A 21,139-nucleotide genomic window follows, 5' to 3' on the forward strand; every position below is an offset into this window, starting at 1 on the left:
GGCGGCCGTGTGGAAACCCAGCCCTTGTGTCTGGGGCCAACTTTAGTTTATTTTATTTGCTTTTTAGGGCCGCACCCACGGCACATGGACGTTCCCAGGCTAGGGGTCTAATTGGAGCCACAGCCGCCAACCTACCCCACAGCCACAGCAACGCCAGATCCGAGCCGTGTCTGTGACCTACACCACTGCTCACGGCAAGGCCGGATCCTTAACCCACTGAGCAAGGCCAGGGATCAAACCCGCATCCTCACAGATCCTAGTTGGGTTTGTTAACTGCTGAGCTGCTAAGGGAACGCCCCGGCTTTGTTTTCTGAAGCTGGAGAATGTCACTTCCTGTGAAGGTTTGGTCTCCTCAGAAACACTTGGTCCGGTTGGGAATTTGAGTCTCAGGTCTGGAAGCTTCTCTTGTATGGATCTGATTGCGCTTCTGTTTCTGATAAGACAGGCCAGGCCTGCAGGCAAGGCCCGAACCGGGAGGGCTTGTCCTGTGTGGCTCCGGGCTCTGCACGCCCCTCGCAGACTCTGCACCATTCACTCCTTAGAGGGCATAGATGCCCAGAGGTATTTGCACTTCAGAGGCCGTGTAGACCTGGCTGATTGGGTTTACAAGCAGGGTTACAGGGAAGCACCAGGCAAACACATCAGCGGGGATTAGGGAGGGATTAGCCCTAATTCCTAATTAGACTTGTGTCCCTTGTTAAACGCGTTTCTGGCCTCTTGGGGGGTGGGTAGTGGCAGTGGCTGCTAAGGAGTGGTCCCCAGACCCCAGGAAGCCACGTAGGAGGAGCAACACAGGCCTCGGACACGCGTGAGGGTGAGGGGCGCAGGTGTGTGACACCACTGACTACAGGCAGCCTCCGTGTGTGGCCGTCCTGGGGCGTCTGGGCTGGAGGGCGGGGTGTCTGTCACCAGTCGTCGCTGGCATCGAGGCAGGGAGCGGTGGGGTGCTGTGCGGTTCTGAGGCCGGCAGGCCCGCGGGGCGGGCGCGAGGGTGGTGGCCCTGGTCAGAGGCGTCACTGCGGGGAGAGGCTCACCGGCTTTCTGCTCAGGTCTGTCCTCCGACGACCACTCCTCCAAGCTTGTCCCGGCCACAGGGTGGTCGCCTGGTCCACAAAGGGGAGGAGACCTGTTCGGAGACTGTTCCTGAAGCTGCTGTGATCTGACCAGAGGGGTCAGGTGCCCCGGAGCCCCTGGGGCCAGAACTAGGACAGGCGTGGAGCTTTTCCTTCTCCGGGTCTGCAGAGCTGTCCCTCCTGTCGGTGCTGGGCCTGCGCAAAGCCTTTCCCGCTGCCAGCTCCGGGACAGCACTTGCTCAGGGTTGCGGAGGGACGGTGGGGAGCTGCAGCCCCCTGGGCACAGCGCAGCTCAGCTGCCCCGGGAAGATGCGGGAGGAGCACCCCGCCGTGTGAGGGCCCTGCACCTTCCTAGCTGTGGGAGCGTCCACTGGCAAGTCTCCACGACTGGGAGCAGCCAGGAACCCAGGGGAGGGCCTTCCCCAGCATGCACCTGGGTGGCTGCAGTGGTCACGGCTGCCCCCGTGACGTCAGAGCACCTGGGAGGGACGCCGTCACCCGGTCTGACCCTCTCCAAGGACGCTGGCCATAGCGGGCTCCAGTCCTCTCATGCCAGTAGGAACCCATCACCAACAAGGGGGTAGACGCGGGCAGCATGGTCTAGGGGAGCCTTTTGGGGGGGTTCTGGTCTGACAGAGCTGCGAGGTCACAGAAGGTGCCACCCGGAACCTGTGACCAGGGAGCGAGGTTGGGGAGTCGCCCCACCCGGGCTCAGGGGCCAGGAAGGTCCCCTGCTTTTCGATGCCTAGCTTAGATGCAGGGGTGAAATCCCCAGGACCCACCCACAGTGTCAGAAGATGTGGGCGCAGCCCCCTGAATCTGCCTGGCTGCCTCCCCACTGCCGGGGGCACCGCAGGGACCAGGGACCAAGAGACTCGGGGTCAAGGCTCGGGGTCAAAGACGTCATCCTCTTTGGGGGACGAAGGGGGAGCTGCGTTGCCCTTCTCTGGAATCTTAAATGTCATCCCTGGACCTCCTGCTAAAGCTCTTTGGTCACTGGCTTAGCACCTCCTCATCGAGAAAGGGAAGGAAGTTCCTGCCACTAAGAAACGCGCTGGGAGCAGAGAGGCGTCCTAGGAGCCTGTACCAGCACACACAGATGCATGTGCGGGCCCGAGTGGAAGCCGTGCTTGCAGCGCCCGGTCCCGCGTCCCCTGCCGGGCCGCCTGGGTCCGCACGCGTGTGGCTGGTGTGGTCAGTGCCGCTCGTCCGCAGCCGCGCAAACCTGCCTGTGACCTTCCCTCCCTCGTGTCTTAGCTGAACGGCAGTTATTCCTCGAGGGTTTTTTTGTGGGGTTTTTTTGAGGGAAAAAAAAGTAGTCCCCAGATCCTTGTTTGAAATGATAATGGTGGCTGTTTTTAATGCTGGTGACATATAACCCTGTCCAATAATCCGATTTCAGCCATGCCCTTCGAAATGAAATGCATGCGGTGTCATAATTAAAACCTCACTGGAGGAGTTCCCGCTGTGGTGCAGCAGGATCTGCAGCTTCTTGGGGTGCTGGGTCGCAGGCTCAATCCCCGACCCAGCACAGTGGATTAAGGATCCAGCATTGCCAAAGCTGTGGCTGGGTCTTGACTGTGGCTCAGATCTGCTCCCTGGTCTGGGAATTCTGTATGCCTTGGGGTGGCCAAACGTGGCAAAACAACTAACTAACAAACAGAACCTCACTGCAGTGCCCGCCGTGGCGCAGTGGGTTGGCAATCTGACCGCAGTGGCTGTGGTCGCTATAGGGTGTGGGTTCGATCCCCAGCCCGGGGGACTTCCCTGTGATGCAGGCGTGTGTAAATAATTAAAACCTCACTAACGTGGAGTGAGTAGGACAAGCAGATCTGAACCCGTGAAACCTGCAATCGGGAGGCACTGAGCGCGTCCCTGGGCTTGCGGTCTGGGAGGCCACCTGGCCAGACCGTCTCTTCCTGCCGAACCACCCAGGGGGTGTGTCAGTTACCTCCTGCTCGAAGTAGGGGCACCGAGATTCCCCAACTAATGTGGCAGAGGGACCCTCTTGTGCAGTCATTTGTTGGGATCAGCAGCTGAATCATGCAGTTTTACAAACGCTCTAGGTGATTCCAACGCCTCTTATTTGTAGGGAAAATTGCACCTTTGTTTGCTGACCTGAGGACCTGAATGTGCTTTAGAACTTGGCTGAAGGAGGCTCTTTCCGACCCAGTTGTCTCTAAGGGCTGGAGGGACCCAGGAACACCCATTAACGTTCCCATTCCCCCTCAGGGCCACCCTGCGCCCTGCGAGCAAAGCTTGCCTCAGTCTCATCTTCAAACCGGAACCTGAAATTCAGGCGTTCCCGTGTGGCGCAGCGGGTTAAAGATCCAGTATTGTCACTGCTGTGGCGCCGGTTCGATCCCTGGCCCAGGAACGTGTACACGCTGTGCAGCCAAAAAGCAAAGCGAAGCCGAACAAAGCGGAACGACAGGAGCCGCAATTCAGAATGATCACCCCGGCGCCGAGGCCCCAGACGCGGGCCAGGAATCCCGAGTCCTGAGCCCCGGCCACAAGCACGTGCTCCTCCTTTCGGGCGGACGCAACCCGGGGTGGCGGGTGGACCCTGGAGGCGAGGGTGGACTCCGACGTGTTGAGCTGAAACCTTCTGCAGGTGGCTTTTGCTGGACGGAGTAACCGAGGACCCGATTTTCATCACTAGAGATGTTCTCGTTTCATAATCAGTGTCCATTCAGGCCCGGAGAGGTTTTTATGTTTTGATTCCTCTAAAGATAGTCACCTGCGCTCGCGGCGAAGGACTCAGGGCACAACGTGGACAGAAGGACGGGTTTCCCAGCTGCCCCCGGGGGCACGGCTGCTCCGCAGAGTAGCCGCTGACAGCCGTCCTCGGGCTGGCTCTGCAGAGTTGGCGCGGGCCTCTGTCCCTTGACTTTTTCACTTTCTTCGGACCCCCGCCAGCCTCTCCTGAGTCTCTCCCGTGCTCCAGACACGAGATTTCTGGCCGTCCGTGTATGAGACGGAGCCAACGCTCACCCTCATCAGCGCTGCCCGCCAGCTCCTCCCTGGGAGGGTGAGGGCTTTCGTCTGCGCGCCTGCCCCCAGCCCTCGCCCATGCTAAGTTCTGTTAGTCACGCGAGGATTGTACCAGCCGCTCAAAACTTTAATGTGTGGAAAAGGTCCGCTTTCGGTTGGATCGACTTGGACGAAAATCTCTTGCCCTCCACTCCGTAAAATAATTTGGGCCTGTGCTGGTCCCGTTCTGCTGTGTGATTATAATTAAATTCTCCATGCTTCTTTCATAGGCCGATTCTAAGTATCAGAAGTCCAGAAACAGCATTCATGATAAAATCTTTAAAAATCAGTTGCTGCAAACGCCGCAAAGAGGAAAGGAGACATCCAGGTCACCACATCTCTGCTGCGGGAAGGACGCGGTTTCAGCCCCGTCCATCCGATTTCCATTCCGGTCACAGCTGCCTCGCGCAGCAGGTTTTATTACTCGAAAATCTTCATTGCTTTGTTTTTAGTTTTTGAACGTGTTCCTTCTTTAATACCAAAACCTTCCACCTTCTGAATTTTATTCTTTGCTGAACACATTCTGTTTTCCTCTTGAAAGAGTTCCTAATTTAATTTGGACCAGTTTCTTTCCAGGGCATCTCCAAAGTTGTTGCCACGGCATTGCTTTCCCCTGCATAGCGGGGCTGTTGCTTCTTTCGTCTTAAACGCCATGTCTTTCTCCGCATTAGATTCCTTCTCGTTTTGCTGGACCACATCCTCAGGTAATCTTTTCCCAAAGGGTAAGCGGAAGCTACGTTTTCTGAAACCTCGCCTGCGATGAGGTTGCCATAACTTCTTCCTCCTCCTTCGTGAAGTGAGTCTCGAGCTGATGGAAGGCGAGTAGTTTTCAGGCTATGTGGAGGGAGGGGAAGCCGGTGGGGACTGTTCACAAAGGCGAAGGCTGGTTACAGGAGAAGAAAGGAGGCAACACGGAGGTAAAAAGAACTGGAGATCCCCGTTCTCCAGATCGTGTAGCTCGTTTCAGCCAGGTCTCTGCAGAGAAAGACGGGGTCTGGGAGACGTGGGAGGAGCGGGTGGAGTGAAAGTTTACTGTTCCCGTCCCGGGTCCAAACGCTGACGTGGGCCACGTGACCACTGTTTGGGTTATGCCGAAGCATCAGAGCCTCGAGAAAAAGCTATTACGTTCCACCGCTGTTGACCTGACGGTTTCGACCTGAGGCACTGATGACCTGGCTGCTGCTGGGCATGAGGTGACATCCCAGCAAGTTTAATGTGGACGAAAGGCGTTTGCAGCACAGACGCATTGTTACCATGTCTTGGTTCGGCCAGTAGCCCCGTGACTGGTACGCACGTAACCATCCAGAGAAATCCGTGGGATGGAGTGAGCAGGACACGGAGCAGGGAGGGAAGCAGCTCAGCCGGGCGACCGCCTGGGGCCTCTGCCAGAGGACCCGGGCAGGGCGCGTGGCTGTCCGTGCGGAGCGCGGCGAGCGATCCAGCCCCGTTCGGATGTTCGAGCAGCAGCACCAGACGTAAGAGGGGGGACGTGGGGTTTCCAGCCTGACCGGAGGGAGTCTGGACGCAATGAGCTGTTCACTGCCTCAAGTGTGGGGCGATCACTGCCACTGAGACGGGTGGTCAGTTAGGAGATGCCGTGATTTCATCCTCAGGGCATCTTTGCCGTCTCGTGAATTAATTTTCTTTTCTCCCGCTCACTATTCTATGCTGATACCTGGTCTTTGACAAGTTGAGCATTGTGTCCTGCACGTAGGTGGCCTGTGACGTTCTTTATCTCTCAGGACACAGAAGCAGTGGCCGCCCACAGCAGGGGCTTCGTGAAGTATTGTTGAAAATGGGGGCGAGCCCGGCGCTAGAAAGAGCTGCAGAGCTTGTGCTCTGTTCTCTTGCTCAGCCGTCGCTATTAACTCCGTGATGGCTGGGCCGATCTGCAAAGCCACCAGATTCCCGGTAGCTCCCCCCACGGCTGGGTTAACATTTCACCCAGAAAACACGGGTTGTGACTTTTAGATATTAGCAGATTCTGTGACAACTCCTCCCTGGAAATACACGTGCTACCTCACGTCCTGCTGGTGGGTGACCGGTGACAGGTGACTTCACCCACAGGATTGCTGTCTGGTCACAGGCGATGTCTCCCTGATGGCTGTGGGCCCCCCACTCTTAGGGAAGGGGGTTGTGCGCCGTCCGCCCCGAAGGCAGACACCCTTCTCAGCAGGATTGTCTGAAAAGCATCGCAGGGGAGAGGTTGGTTCCCCCCAAGGGAACAAAAGGCGAGGCCGGCCCCCCGATACCACTGCTTTTCCAGAGCGCCCGGCTGGCCTCTGACGGCTTCCTCCCCCGAGGATGCGCCCACATCTCGGGCCCCAGCGGGAGGACCCGCCTCAGATGCTGCTGTGGGTCTTGACAGCCGGAGAGGCGCTGTCAGGGGTGAGCAGAACGAGCAGGCTTGCTGTCAACTCTGGGGGTCCGGGGAAAGCAGAAGGAAGGCAGAGCCCGAGAAGGGAGAGAGAGGAAGTCAGGAAACACTTAAGATTTACACGTCTGCTTATAAATCACGTCTTGCCTTCCCGAGAGCGAGACCGGCAGAGCTGGGGCCACCTATCCGACCTCAGCAGCTTCCACGCGTTTCCCTCTCTCGCCGGAAGAACCGACTCGAGGGTGAGCGGCACATCCTTGGAGGGGCGGCCCTCGGCTCCCCCTGCCCTGCGCCCACTGGCGAGGTCTCCAGGCAGGACTGCTGTCCTTGAACCCCAACCCCAGGGACAGAGCGGGGACGGAGCAGCCCTGGGGCAGGAGTGTGGCCCTGAAGGGCGCGTGTCCAGCCCCCTCCATTTCCCGTGTCCCAGACGGAGGAGGGAGAAGGCGGGCAGGGCGTGCTTCCGGGGTGGAAGTCGTGGGGTCGCTCCTGGGCTCTGGGTCCGGGTCATGTGCCACCTCGGGGCACCGCCAGCCCAGGGGCAGCAGGTGCGTGGGCTCAGACGTTGGTTTCACTTTGCACCTAACCGTGCGGCTCTGAGTCGCGCTTGGAAGCCGCCCTCTGCTTCAAAACCCGTGTGTCTGCGATGGCGCGTTGGGACGGGGTTCCAGTAAGGGGGCAGACTGCTGATGACGGGTGACCCCTTTCTCTGCTTTTCCAAGCCGCCCGTGGGGCGGGGCTGCTCTGGGACCCGCGAAGTGGGCTCTTGCTCTGCTCTGGACAGAGGCTGAGGTGGGCATGGAGTTTACTCTATTTTGAGTCCCTACCTAACTAAAAACCTATTTTTTCAATTGTGTGACTCCTGATGCCTCCCTAGTGGCGAATGTAACACTTTTTACCTTTGTAAGTGGCCGTGGGCACCCTTGAGACCTGTGTTCTCCTCGTGCTGGGCACCACCTACATACAGACCCTGGAGTTCGTGCAGGGGGAGCTTTCCCCAGACTCTCCCAGGCACCCTGTCCTGCTGGCTGGGGGCCGAGGGGGTCGTGGAGAAAAAGCCTACAGGACAGTGAGTGCCACGGGCAGCCCTGGACCTCTCACTCCCTGGCTGCTGGCCTCCCGTGTCTGCCCCAGGGAGCTGAGGGCTCAGCCTCGCCCCCTGCAGGCTCCACCTCGCCCCAGATTTTCTGCTAACTGGTTGTCCCGTGACCCCACACCTCTGATGAAATCAGGAAAAGTGATGAGCTCGCAGTTTGTTTTGGAGAGACACGCTTTCTGCCTTCCCAGGGAAAACCAGAACCTGGTATAACTTGTTTTTTGGCCGCACCTGCAGCACCTGCAATTTCCTGGGATCTGGGTCGGAGCTGCGACCTACATACGCCACAGCTGTGGCAGCGCCAGATCCTTAACCCAGAGCACCACAGTGGGAGCTCCGCAGTGTAACTTTTAAATGGCGAAGGATATCGTGTGTGCAGTGAAGTGCACACTAACAGCCGGTGTCTGGGCTAATCACGACGGAAACACCGTCTATTTCTCTAAGAGTAACATGCCACGTAAAAGGCAGATCATTGTCACAAAGTTACACCCAGGGCATCTGAGTTGTGCCTGATTTGTGTGTGCGCGTGTGCGTGTGCAGGTGGGTGCCTGCGTGGGCCTGAGCCGGCCAGCCGCCTGAGTGTGAAGGTGCCTGTGTGTCCTCAGGCCCAGAGGCGTCGCAGGCCTATTGTGCAGTCATCAGGCCCCAGAGCTTTTCACCTCCTCCACCTGCCACTGCAAAGGTCACCAACAACTACTCGGGCCAGTAACACCGTCAGGCCCACCTTGGGAAGAGGAACGATTCTGGAGCTCCGAGAACTGGGGTAGGCGGGGCGCGAGGGGTGTGCCTTCTCCCGGGGCCTGGCCCTTCTGCCCTGGCCCCTCTCCTCCCCCAGCCGCTCCCTCTTCCTGCCAGGGGGCACCCCCCCTGGGGAAATGGCAGCTCTTCACCACGCTCGTTCTAGGTCCGTGGTTCCCAGGCCCTCCTCCAAGCACCTGGCGGGGGGCTTCTGGCCTCTTTCGGAGGTGGCCTGAGGCCAGGGGCCCTTTGATCCACATGGCCCCTCCTGCAGCCTGTGGTCAGGCGGAAGCCGGCCGTGTGTGGCCGCTCCCACAGCCCGGCAGCCCATTATCTGTCTGGCCTTTACGAGCTGGGTGACGCCTCGGATGCCTCAGCTGGGAGCGGGAAATGTGGGCGGCCTCTTGGTGCCGAGTCCACGGCCCTTCCCCTCTGTCCTGAACCACCCGCCCGCCCCGGTGGGCCAGTCGTGAGCTTCTCAGGTGAGACGGTCAGGCGAGGTGCTACAGCGGCTGTCCGGGAACTTGCTCTTTCAGGCACTTTCCGCTGAGACGGCTCCTAGCGACGTGTGAGCGGAGCCAGATTCAGGCGTCACGCTGCTGTCTGTTGCGATGCGCGTAGTAACCGGCCTTGTCGGAGGTTGCACCCCGGCCCTGCGCCAGCACAGGCCACGGGAGGGGTGCCGAGGCGGCAGCAGGGACTCGGGTGCAGGGGCCGGAGGTGGCGGTTGCCTGCGACTCCTGTCCCCTCTGCTTCTTGAAGTGGCAGCTGCTGGCCTGGGGGGGTCTCGCCCAGGCCGCCAGAACCCGGGCTCTCCCGCCGGTTGCCCACGGTGTGGGGCCTTCTCAGGGTCCTCAGGCGGCGGCCCCGGCCCCTCCCCTCCGGGGTCCGGGGGGGGCAAAGGAGCGGAGGCGGCGCTGGTGGCCCTGTCTCTGCTCTAAGAAAGCAGGTGCTTCCTGGAACCCACGCCGTCCCACTGCTGGACCTGGGCCGCTCTCCCATCCTGGGGCCACTTGCTTCAGTTGGGAGCGGCGTGACCTTTGGGGCTTAGATCTGGGGCTGGGGGTCCCCTCTCGGGGCCCAAGGACGGCACTGCTGCCGTGGCAGAGCGCTCAGGGAGAGGGGGTCTCTCAGAGGCCTGGGGGCCGTTGGGTGACACGTCCTGCTACCGCACCCGCTGGAGGAGAGACCTGGTGCCAGAGGGTCCCGCGAGCCCTGGGGCGCTTTTCGGTCACCTTCGTGTTGTGTTTATTGCAGCAGCGACGAGCGCAGTAGAAACACCCACTTGCCTGAAGGCAGGTGCTGAGCAGAATCAGTGTGGGGTGTGTCCTGTGTGGTCTGCTTAGCCGGGAGCAGCCCTCTGTCCACACGGCCTCCAGGTCCCCAACCAGCGGCTGCAGGGTCACCTGCTCCAGGTGCCCAGTGACTCCAGGAGGCCCCTCCTTGTCGGCAGACGTCCACACAGTGGTCCATGTCGCTGGCCTGCACATCCGGTCACAGCCCAGGACCACGCTCCTGGTAGCAGAGGCTTCGCCCTCCATGCTGGCACCTTGCCGGCTGATCCGGTTCTTTTTCGGGGTTTGCTTGGCTCCCCTTTCCTGCATATTGTTCCGATGGCTGCGGAGTCAGCCGGCACAGCTCCAGGGGTGAGGGCGGGGGAGCCGTTGGTATTTAATTCGGATCCAATCACACGTATGCATTAACTCAGGAAGAGGCCCTGGCGTGTTGTTCCAGCCTGACCATCTGGCACCACCTCACGAGGTCCTGATTGGAACAACCACCCTGGTCTCAGCTCCCGGTCTGAGGGCCGGTGCTTGGGCTGGGCTCAGCAGGGCGGCTGTGTGGCCACGGTCAGCCTGCCTGGCGCTGGGGGGCCCATCCTCTGGCCGGCCAGCCCCAGCTTCCTCACCGGAGCCCAGGGGTGCAGGGAAGCTGCAAGGCCCCTGAAGGCCCAGGCATCAGGCCACCCTGCTCTGTTTTGGGGGGAAGGGGGCGGGGGGGGGGGCGAGCCAGCCCAGGTTCCAAGGACCAGGGAGCAGACCCCAGGTCTTGCGGGGGGAGCAGTGCGGCTTTTCCGGGGCTGAGCTCGGGGCGGGGGCGGGGGGGCACGGTGCTCTCCCACTTGGGCTAGTCCTGCTTTTGTGTCTTTGCGGATGGTCTAAGGTTTGCTCTTATAGGCTCCGTTTAGATGTTCTGTCTTTTTGGTGCAGACGGACACGGGGCCCTCACCGCGCCTCCTGCGTGCGCTCAAGAGGAGCCGTGTGCCTGCCGGGCCGCACTCTTTGCGGGCCTGGACGTCGGGGTCCCTCGGCGCTTGACCGCGAGCCTGCGCCCCTCCCGCTCTAGAGGAAGCCCCTCATCCTGGACCTGCCAGTGCAGCCCCTTCTGTCTGCTCGAGGGAAAGGCAGAGCCCCAGGAAGCCGGGCGCCCGTGATGGGGGAGCTGCCGGCCGCTGGGCCCAGCCGACCCCAGGCTGTCTGCCATCAGCGCCCCGGCCCCTTCTCAGTGCCCAGCTTCCTAGGCTGCTCCGTGGTCCCAAGTGACCACCTGGGGCAGTGACCTGGATCTGCTAAGTCCGGAAGGGAGAAACTGCTCTGTCGCCTTCGTCCCTTGTATTTACTTCCGCCAGAACTAGTTACTGAGCACGGCTGGTAGCTCGACTTCTGCTCTTGCACTGATTCTATTCCGTCCACCGTGACTGTAACCTCTCGTTGTCTAGAGGAGCATTTGGCTGGCGGTGGCTCCTCCTGGGTCTCTCCAGAGCAAACTGCCACCTGCACGTAGTGGTGACTTTACTCCTCCTTTTCGATTTTCGGACGTCGTGGTAATTTCAGCGGCTGACGAGGCTGGACCAGCAGCAGATAACCATCCACAAAGAGCCAGCCCACGCTTCAGCCTCCCTGAAAGATAAGGTGGTCCCTGCGCGTGAATTTACCCGAGAACTGAAGCTAGCCCCCAAACCTCAGAAATAGGATTGTGTTCGCCTAACCTCGGATTTTCCTTAGACTCATGAAAATACCTTCGCCGCATCCTGGGGTGCCTCTGCGCACACGCAGCCCCTCCGCACTGACGCCAGGTCAGGGTGGACCACAGTGGCTGCATTATGTCCTCATCCGTGATGTCATCGTGGGGCCACTGGCCCGCAGAGCTGCCCCAGCACCGGATGCCCTCCAAGGTGGCACCGTGTCAGGTCGCGGGTTTGCCTCTGTGCTGCTGTCAGCAGGATGTCTGCCCCCAGTGCCCCCCGTCTCCCCTCTTCTCCTCTGGTGCTTGGGAGTGGCTGTGGGCCTGGGGACCATCCAGTCCGGCTTGTCCAAGCTGTGTTGAGAGCAGGAGTGAGAAGAATCCCATCCAGCTAGGAGCTAAGGGTCCACCGTGAGTGAAGGGTGTCTGCCTCCCTGCTGCCTGGGCTGGCCACCCAGGAAGCGTAGGGGGTTATTCCCGTTCTAGGCTGCCTTCTCAACAGTAAACATTGCCACCCCCATGTCCTGAAGATACTGTCAGAATATTTGAGATAATAGTATCTCTCTACTGTCCCTTGTTGCCAATAGTCAGTCTTGTTCACAGACTTTCTCCTCCAATAGCTCCTGACTCGGAAACAACAGACCTAACCATAGTAAGACAAAAGCCTTGAGCTTGACCCAGTATGCCCCCCATGCCGCCAGCAAGCATGGCCTTTCTGTTCTGCTGCCTCATAGCAGACCTGGTCTGCTCTGCTCACCACACATATAGGCACTCAAATATGGGATGGATGGATGGGTAGGAGGATATATGGGTGGGTGGATGGATGATGGATGGATGGATGGATGGATGGAGGGATGGATGGATGGATGGATGGATGGATGGATGATGGATGGATGGATGATGGATGGATGGATGGATGGATGGAGGGATGGATGATGGATGGATGATGGGTGAGTGGATGGAAGGATGGATGGATGGATGGAGGGATGGATGGTGGGATGGATGATGGATGGATGATGGGTGAGTGGATGGATGGATGATGGATGGATGAGTGAATGGATGGATGATGGATGGATGGATGGGTGGATGGATGGATGGATGGGTGGTTGGATGGATGGATGATTAGGTGGCTGGATGGATGGCTGGATGAGAGGAGGGATGGATGGATGAGAAGTGGGATGGATGGATGGAGGGATGGATGGTGGGATGGATGGATGGATAGATGTTGGAGGGATGATGGGTAGGTAGATGTATGGGTGGGTGGGTGGATGGATGGTTGGAAGGATGGATGGATAGGTGGTTGGATGGATGGATGATTAGGTGGCTGGATGGATGGCTGGATGAGAGGAGGGATGGATGGATGAGAAGTGGGATGGATGGATGGAGGGATGGGTGGATGATGATTAGGTGGATAGATGATGGTTAGGTGGGTGTATGGATAGATGTAGGGGCAGAGGTATGGATGGATGGGTGGATGGGTGGATGGATGGATAGGTGTTGGATGGATGATGGGTAGGTAGATGTATGGGTAGAGGGATGGGTGGATGGGTAGGTGGGTGGATGTGGGAGAAGACAGCAAGGAAAGAAGTAGGGAAGGTAACAGCCATTTCTTGGTTTTCCTTGATTATGACTTGGAATTTGGATCACACATAACTAAGCAGGTCTTTTTAATCTAGTAATCCAAACTTCTTATCTGGAACATCACAAGCGATGCCCTTTTGGTGTGTTTAAGTCTTCTCTGTCCATCAGCCCCGGTGCTCAGGGTCAGACTTGCCCAGGAGAATGCTCTGACTGGGAAAGGTGAGGCTGCTGGGCTTTGGTCAGAGCTTTGAGGGGTGATTGGTCCAGGGTGGTTGTCAGTGGCAACACCCTCTCCCTGGATCTCAGGAAACAGGGCAGCTGAAGTGGTGCTCCCATTGCTGGCTAGTGCCTGCACCAGCACAGAGCTGGCCCTGGCTGTGGGGCAGCACTGGGTGCTACGGGCTGAGGGTGCAGATCAGATGGGGTGCTACCCCCCAGCCGTAGGATTAGACCCCATTGGCAGAGGCAGAGGGACTGACCTGGCTCCATAGGTAAATGAAATGCAAAGCTGTTTACCTTCCCTGCAGAGATGGGAGGCAGAGGTACCTGCCACCACTCTGGGGGGTGTGGAAGATGGTGGGCCCTCAATCAATTCCCCTTCCTACGGAAAGGCTTTGTTGGAAAGATGGAGGTTTTGGCGAAGACGAGGAGTGCCTGGGAAAGAGATCTGAAGATCAGGCCATCCGACGGGCTAGTTCTTTTCTTCTTCTTTTTTTTTTTTTTTAGGTTTTTTTTTTATTACTCAATGAATTTTATTACATTTATAATTGTACAATGATCATCACAATGAAATTATGGCATTTCCATCCCAAACCGCCAGCTCACCCCTCCCACCCCACAACCTGTCTCATTTTAAACTGTACGTTTTTCAAAGCCTGTGAGTCAGCATCTGCTCTGCAAAGAAGTTCATTGTGTCCTTTTTTTTGATTCCACATGTAAGTGACAGCATATGATGTTGGTGTCTCATTGTATGGCTGACTTCACTTAGCATGATAGTTTCTAGGTCCATCCATGTTGCTGCAAATGACATTATTTCTTTCCTTTTAATGGCTGAGTAATATTCCATTGTGTGTATGTACCACATCTTCTTGATCCACTCCTCTGTTGATGGACATTTAGGTTGTTTCCATGTCTTGGCTATTGGAAATAGTGCTGCAATGAACATCGGAGTACATGTATCTTTTTGAGTCATGGTTTTCTCTGGATAGATGCCCAGGAGTGGGACTGCTGAATCAAATGGTAATTCTATTTGTAGTTTTCTGAGGGATCTCTGTACTGTTTTCCACAGTGGTTGCACCAATTTATTCCTACCAACGGTGTAAGAGTGTTCCCTTTTCTCCACACCCTCTCCAGCACTTATTGTTTGTAGACTTTTTTTTTTTTTTTTTGTCTTTTTGTCCTTTGAGGGCCACATCAGCAGCATATGGAGGTTCCCAGGCTAGGGGTCCAATTGGAGCTGTAGCTGCTGGCCTACTCCACAGCCACAGCAACGCCAGATCCAAGCCACGTCTGTGACCTACACCACAGCTCACAGCAACGCTGGATCCTTAACTCACTGAGCGAGGCCAGGGATCGAACCTGCAACCTCATGGTTCCTAGTGGGATTCATTTCTCCTGTGCCCTGATGGGAACTCCATTTGTAGACTTTTTGATGATGGCCATTCTGGCTGGTGTAAGGTGTTTCCTCATAGTCGTTTTGATTTGCATTTCTCTAATAACGAGTGATGTTGAACATCTTTTCATGTGTTTTTTGGCCATCTGTATGTCTTCTTTGGAGAATTGTCTGTTTAGGTCTTCTGCCCATTTCTGGATGGTTTTTTGTTGTTATTGAGCTGCAGAAGGTGTTTATAAATTTTGGAGATTAATCCCTTGTCAGTCGATTCATTTGCAAATATTTTCTCCCATTCCGTGGGTTGTCTTTTCTTTTCTTTCTTTTTTTTTTTTTTTAGGGTTTCCTTTGCTGTGAAGAAACTTTTAATTAAGTCCCTTTTTAAATTTTTGTTTTTACCATCATTACTTTAAGAGGTGGATCTGAGAAGATATTGGTGTGATTTATGTCAGAGAGTGTTTGGCCTATGTTTTCATCTAAGAGTTTTATAGTATCTGGTTTTATATTTCGGTCTTTAATCCATTTTGTGTTTATTTTTGTGTATGGTATTAGGGAGTGTTCTAATTTCATTCTTTTCAATGTGGCTGTCCAGTTTTCCCAGAACCACTTATTGAAGGGGCTGTCTTTTCTCCATTGTATATGCTTGCCTCCTTTGTCATAGATTAGTTGGCTGTAGGTGCATGGGTTTAATTCTGGGCTTTCTATCCTGTTCCACTGATCTATATTTCTGTCTTTGTTCCAGTACCATATGGTTTTGATAACTGTTGCTTTGCAATATAGTCTGAAGTCAGGGAGCCTCATTCCTCCAGCTCCATTTTTCTTTTTGTCTTTGGCTATTCTGGGTCTTTTGTGCTTCCAAACAAACTTTAAAATATTTTGGTCGAGTTCTGTGAAAAATGTCCTTGGTAGTTTGATAGGGATTGCATTGAATCTGTAGATTGCCTTGGGTAGTATAGTCATTTTGACAATATTGACTCTTCCAATCCAAGAGCATGGTATGTCTTTCCATCTGTTTGTGTCATCTTTGATTTCTTTCATCAGTGTCTTATAGTTTTCAGAGTACAGGTCTTTTGTCTCTTTAGGTAGGTTACTTCTAAGTATTTTATTCTTTTGGATGTGGTGGTAAACGGGATTGCTTCCCTAATTTATCTTTCTGATCTTTAATTGTTAGTGTATAGAAATGCAGTTGATTTCTGTGTATTGATTTTGTATCCTGTGACTTTGCCAAATTCATGGATGAGCTCTAACAGTTTTCTGGTAGAGTCTTTAGGATTCTCTAGGTATAGTATCCTGTCATCTGCAAATAGTGATAGTTTTACTTTTTCCTTTCCAATTTGGATTCTTTTTATTTCTTTTTCTTCTCTGATTGCAGTGGCTAGGACTTCTAAAGCTATGTTGAATAGTAGTGGCAAGAGCCAACATCCTTGTCTTGTTCCTGATCGCAGCAGAAATTCTTTTCTCACCATTGAAAAGCTCTGTGTTTGTTGTATATGGCCTTTGTTATGTCAAGGTAGGTTCCCTCTATGCCCACTTTCTGAAGGGTTTTTATCAGAAGTGGGTGTTGGATTTTGCCAAAACCTTTTTCTGCATCTATTGAGAGGATCATGTAGTTTTTATTCTTTGTTAATGTGGTGTAGCACACTGATTGATTTGCGGATATTGAAAAACCCTTGTATCCCTGGGATAAATCCCACTTGATCATGATGTACAATCCTTTTAATGTATTGTTGGATGCGGTTTGCTAGTATTTTGTTGAGGGTTTTTGCATCGATGTTCATCAGTGAAATTGGCCTGTAATTTTCTTTTTTTGTGGTATCTTTGTCTGGTTTTGGTGATGGTGGCATCATAGAATGAGTTTGGGAGTGCCCCTTCCTCTGCAATATTTTGGAATAGTTTCAGAAGGATAAGTGTTATCTCTTCTCTAAACGTTAGATAGGATTCGCCTGTGAAGCCATCTGGTCCTGGACTGTTGTTTGTTGGAAGTTTTTTAATCACAGTTTCAATTTCAGTTCTTGTGATGGGTCCATTCACCTTTTCTATTTTGTCTTGGTTTAGTCTTGGAAGATTGCACTTTTCTAAGAATTTGTCCATTTCCTCTAGATTTTCTGTTTCATTGGCATATAGTTGCTTGTAATAGTCTCTTATGGTCTTTGTATTTCTGTGATGTCCATTGTAACTTCTTTTTCATTTCTAATTTTATTGATTTGAGTCCTCTCTCTTTTTTTTCTTGATAAGTCTGGCTCGAGGTTTCTCAATTTTGTGGATCTTTTCAAAGAACCAGCTTTTCATTTCATTGATCTTTTCTATGGTTTTCTTTGTTTCTATTTCATTTATTTCTGCACTGATCTTTATTTCCTTCCTTCTGCTAACTTTGGGTCTTGTCTGTTCTCTCTCCAGTTGCTTTAGATGTAAAGTTAGCTTGTTTATTTGAGCTTTTTCTTGTTTCCTGAGGTGGGCTTGTATTGCTATAAACTTTCCTCTTAGAATGGATTTTGCTACATCCTCTAAGTTTTGGAGAATTGTATCTGTGTTGTCATTTGCTTCTAGGTATTTTTTTAAATTTCCTCTTTGATTTCTTCATTGGTTATTTAATAGCTTGTTGTTTCGTCTCCACGTGTTTGTATTTTTTGCAGTTTTTTAATAGCTTGTTGTTTAGTCTCCACGTGTTTGTGTTTTTTGCAGTTTTTTTCTTGCTGTTGATTTCCGGTCATGTAGCGTTGTGGTTGGAAAAGATGCTTGATATGATTTCAGTTTTCTTAAAGTTAACGAGGTTGGATTTGTAGTCCAGGATGTGATCAATCTTAGAGGATGTTCCCTGTGCACTTGAAAAGAATGTGTATTCTGCTGCTTTTGGATGGAATGTCCTATAAATATCTGTTAAGTCCATCTGGTCTAATGCTTCATTCAGGGCCTGTGTTTCCTTATTGATTTTCTGTCTGGATGATCTGTCCATTGCTGTGAGCAGGGTGTTAAGTTCTCCCACTATTATTGTGTTATCGTCAGTTTCTTCTTTTTTTTTTTTTTTTGTCTTTTTGTCCTTTTGCCATTTCCTTGGGCCGCTCCTGCAGCATATGGAGGTTTCCAGGCTAGGGGTCAAATCGGAGCTGTAGCCACTGGCCTACACCACAGCCACAGCAATGCGGGATCCAAGCTACAGTTGTCCTGAAGTTTTGATATAGGAGCCTATATATAGAGAGATTGTTTTAAGTCATTGGTCTCTTAATTGCAACCTACAGCACAGCTCACAGCAATGCCGGATCCTTAACCCACTGAGCAAGGCCAGGGATCGAATGCACAACCTCATGGTTCCTAGTCGGATTCGTTAACCCCTGAGCCACGACGGGAACTCCCAGTTTCTCCTTTTAAGGTTGTTAGCAGTTGCCTTATATATTGAGGTGATCCTATGTTGGGTGCATAGATATTTACAGTTGTTCTATCTTCTTCTTGGATTGATCTTTTGATCATCATGTAATGTCCTTCGTTGTCTCTTACAATCTTTATTTTAAGGTCTATTGTGTCTGATAGGAGTATTGCTACTGTAGTTTTCTTTTGATTCCCGTTTGCATGGAATATTTTCCTCCATCCTCTCACGTTCCATGTGGATGTGTCCCCAGAAGCGAAGTGGGTCTCTTGGAGACAGCATGTATGTGGGCCTTGCTCCGTATCCATGCAGCCAGTCTCTGTCTTTTGGATGGGGCGGTTAGTCCATTCACATTTAAGGTAATTATTGACATGTGTGCTCTCATTGCCATTTTATTAACTGTTTCGGACTTGCTTTGTTGTTCTTTTTTCTTCCTTTCTTTTGTTCTCTCCTCTTGTGGTTTGATGACTATCTTTAGTGTTGTATTTGAGTTGATTTTTCTTATTTGTGTGTGTATTGATTGTAGATTTTTGGTTTACAGTTGTCCTGAAGTTTTGATATAGGAGCCTATATATAGAGAGATTGTTTTAAGTCATTGGTCTCTTAATTGCAAGTGCATCTCCAGTGTCCTGCATTTGTACCCTCCTCTTCTCATGATTTCTGATTTTCGTGGCATATTTGTGCGTGGATGATTTTGTATCTTTACTGTATATGTGCCTTTACTGGTGAGCCTTGTCATTTGTGCTATTTTTTGTTTTGAGTTGTGACCTTTTCTGCCTAGAGAAGTTCCTAAAGCTGGTTAATGTTGCTGAATTCTCTTAGCTTTTGCTTATCTGTGAGGCTTTTGATTCTCCTTCAAATCTGAATGAGAGCCTTGCTGGGTAAAGTAATCTTGGTTGAAGGTTTTTTTCCTTTCATCACGTTAATATCATGCCACTCCCTTCTGGCCTGCAGAATTCCTGATGAAAAATCTGCCGATAACCTTATCGGGGTGCCCTGGTATGTTGCTTCTTTCTTTTCCCTAGCTGCTTTCAGTATTTTCTCTTTGTCTTTAATTTTGGTCAGTTTGATTAATATGTGTCTCGGTATATTCTTCCTTGGGTTTATTTTATATAGTACTCATTGTGCTTCCTGGATTTGAGTGAGTGGTTCCTTTCCCATGTGAGGGAAGTTTTCGGCTATTATCTCTTGGAATATTTTTTCTGTCCCCGTCTCTCTCTCTTCTGGCATCCCTATCATACAGATGTTGATGCTTTTAAGTTGTCCCGGAGTTCTCTGAGACTCTCTTCATTTCTCTTCAATCTTTTTCTATATTCTGTTCTGCATCCATGATTTCCACTAGTCTGTCCTCCACCTCGCTTATTTGTTCTTCTGCCTCCTGTATTCCACTGTTGGTTGCTTCTAATGAATTTTTTATTTCAGTTACAGTATTTTGCATCTCTGTTTGCTTAAGTTTTAAATCTTGTATTTCTTTGCTCAATGTTTGCTGTAAGTTATCCATCTTTGCCTCCAGTTTATTTCCAATGTCTTGCATCATCTTCAGCATCATCAGTCTAAAGTCTTTTTCTCGGAGGCTGAGAATCTCCAGATCACTTAGCTGTTTTTCTGGGGTTTTTTCTTGCTCCCTTATCTGAGTTTTAGTTCTCTGCCTTTTCATTTTTATAGGTTTTTGGTGTGGTGTCCTTTCTGTAGACAATAGAGTTATACCCTCTCTTACTTCTGGTGTCTGCATCCCTTGTGGCTGAAGTTGGTATGGGGGGCTTGCTGTGGGCTTCCTGATGGGAGGGACAGGTACCTGCCCACTGGCAGGTAGAGCTGATTCCTATCCCTCTTGTGGGTGGGGCTCTGGCTCTGGGTGAGATTAGAGGAGGCTGTGTGCCGGGGGCGGGGGGGGGGGGGGGGGTCTTTAGGCAGCCTGTTTACTGATGGGTGGGGCTGTGATCCCACCTGGATCATTGTTTGGCCTTGGGCTTCTCAGTGCTGATGGGTGGGGCAGATCTTCCCAAAACACCACCTCCAGAGGAGCACTCGCTGATGAATATTCCCAACTTTGCCTCCAATGTCCTTCCTCCACAATGAGCCACAGTCACCCCTGTTTTCCCAGAAAGATCCTCCGAGAACTCCAGTCAGGTCTGACCCAGATTCCTAAGGAGCCTCTGCTTTGCCCTGGGACCCAGTGTACATGAAGGCCTGTGTGCACCTTTCAAGAATGGGGTCTCCTTTTCCCCCAGTCCCATGGAGCTCCTGTGCACAAGCCCCACTGGCCTTCAATGCCAGATGCTCCAGGGGCTCTTCCTCCCAGTGCCAGATCTCCAGGCGTGGGGACTTGACGTGGGGCTCAGAACTCTCACCTCTGTAGGTGAGTCTCTGTGACACAGTTACTTCCCAGTCTGTGCGCTGCCCACCCAGTGGGCGTGGGGTTGCTCATTTCACCTAATCGCCCCTCCTACCTCTTGATGTGGCCTCCTGTCTTCTGGAGTAGGATATCTTTTTTAAAGTTTCCGGTCCATTTGGTTGAAGGCTGTTCAGCATTTCGTTGTGATTTTGTTGCTTTTGTGAGAGACGCTGAGCTCCAGGCCTTCTGTTCCGCCGTCCTGATCCCGCCTCCATAAGTTTGATCTCTTAACCCTCAGCTGGCTGGTTCTTAAGGCCAGTGCTGCTCCTGCGGGCAGATGGTGGCAGGCATGAGGCAGGTGCAGGGCACTGAGGGGTCTGCCCTGTCGCAGGGTGAGGCTGCCCAAGACCCCCACCAGGCCCAGCACCTTCTGAGCAGCAGGATGAGCAAGGGGGCCTGTGCACGTCCAGAGCCACAGGGTCCGGGAACGAGGCCTGGATGTTTCTAAGAAGTGTATTCCTCTGCTCAGGGCCCCGACAGACGCCACAGGCTGGGGTCATAAATAGCAGATGCCGATTCTCAGTCCTCTGGGCAGGAGGGCCGAGGGCAGCGTGTCGAGGCTGTGAAGGCAGAATCTGCGTGCAGAGGCGCCTCCTCCCACGTCCTCCCGTGGTCGTCCCTCTGCGGGTGTCTGTGTCCTGATCTCTTCTTGTAAGGATGCCATTCAGGTCGGACTGGGGAGTGGCCCAATGGCCCATTTAACTCAGTTTCCCCCACTGAGGTGCTGGGGGTCAGGACCCCAGCAAATCCTTTCAGGGGACACGGTTCGCTGTAACCAGAGACGCCGAGGTCAGGGCTGAGAGTGGCGGGGCAGAGCCCAGCAGCAGGGCCAGGCCTTGCGGGAAGGCGGTCCGCTGGTCCAGGGGCTCCCAGAGCCCAAATGTCCCTTCAGCCAAAGCTCCTGGAGGGACA

The 21,139-nt window shown here is 53.2% G+C and overlaps 1 protein-coding gene across 11 annotated transcripts in view; it reads left to right on the forward strand.

The window, feature by feature from the left end:
- AGPAT3 (1-acylglycerol-3-phosphate O-acyltransferase 3) overlaps positions 1-21,139 on the forward strand; it is a 103,145-nt gene that overhangs the window by 55,291 nt on the left and 26,715 nt on the right. Inside the window, exon 1 of one of the 11 annotated variants that reach the window (XM_021068329.1) lies at positions 61-6,725. The exons of 9 other annotated variants lie outside the window; for them this stretch is intronic. The gene's annotated coding sequence lies outside the window, so the exon portion shown is untranslated. Of the gene's footprint in view, positions 1-60; positions 6,726-8,270; positions 8,343-21,139 lie in introns of those variants that run through there. One more of the 11 variants, XM_021068332.1, reaches the window with a different exon arrangement.

This window comes from Sus scrofa, chromosome 13 (assembly GCF_000003025.6).
Source record: "Sus scrofa isolate TJ Tabasco breed Duroc chromosome 13, Sscrofa11.1, whole genome shotgun sequence".
Classification (NCBI taxonomy): domain Eukaryota; kingdom Metazoa; phylum Chordata; class Mammalia; order Artiodactyla; family Suidae; genus Sus; species Sus scrofa.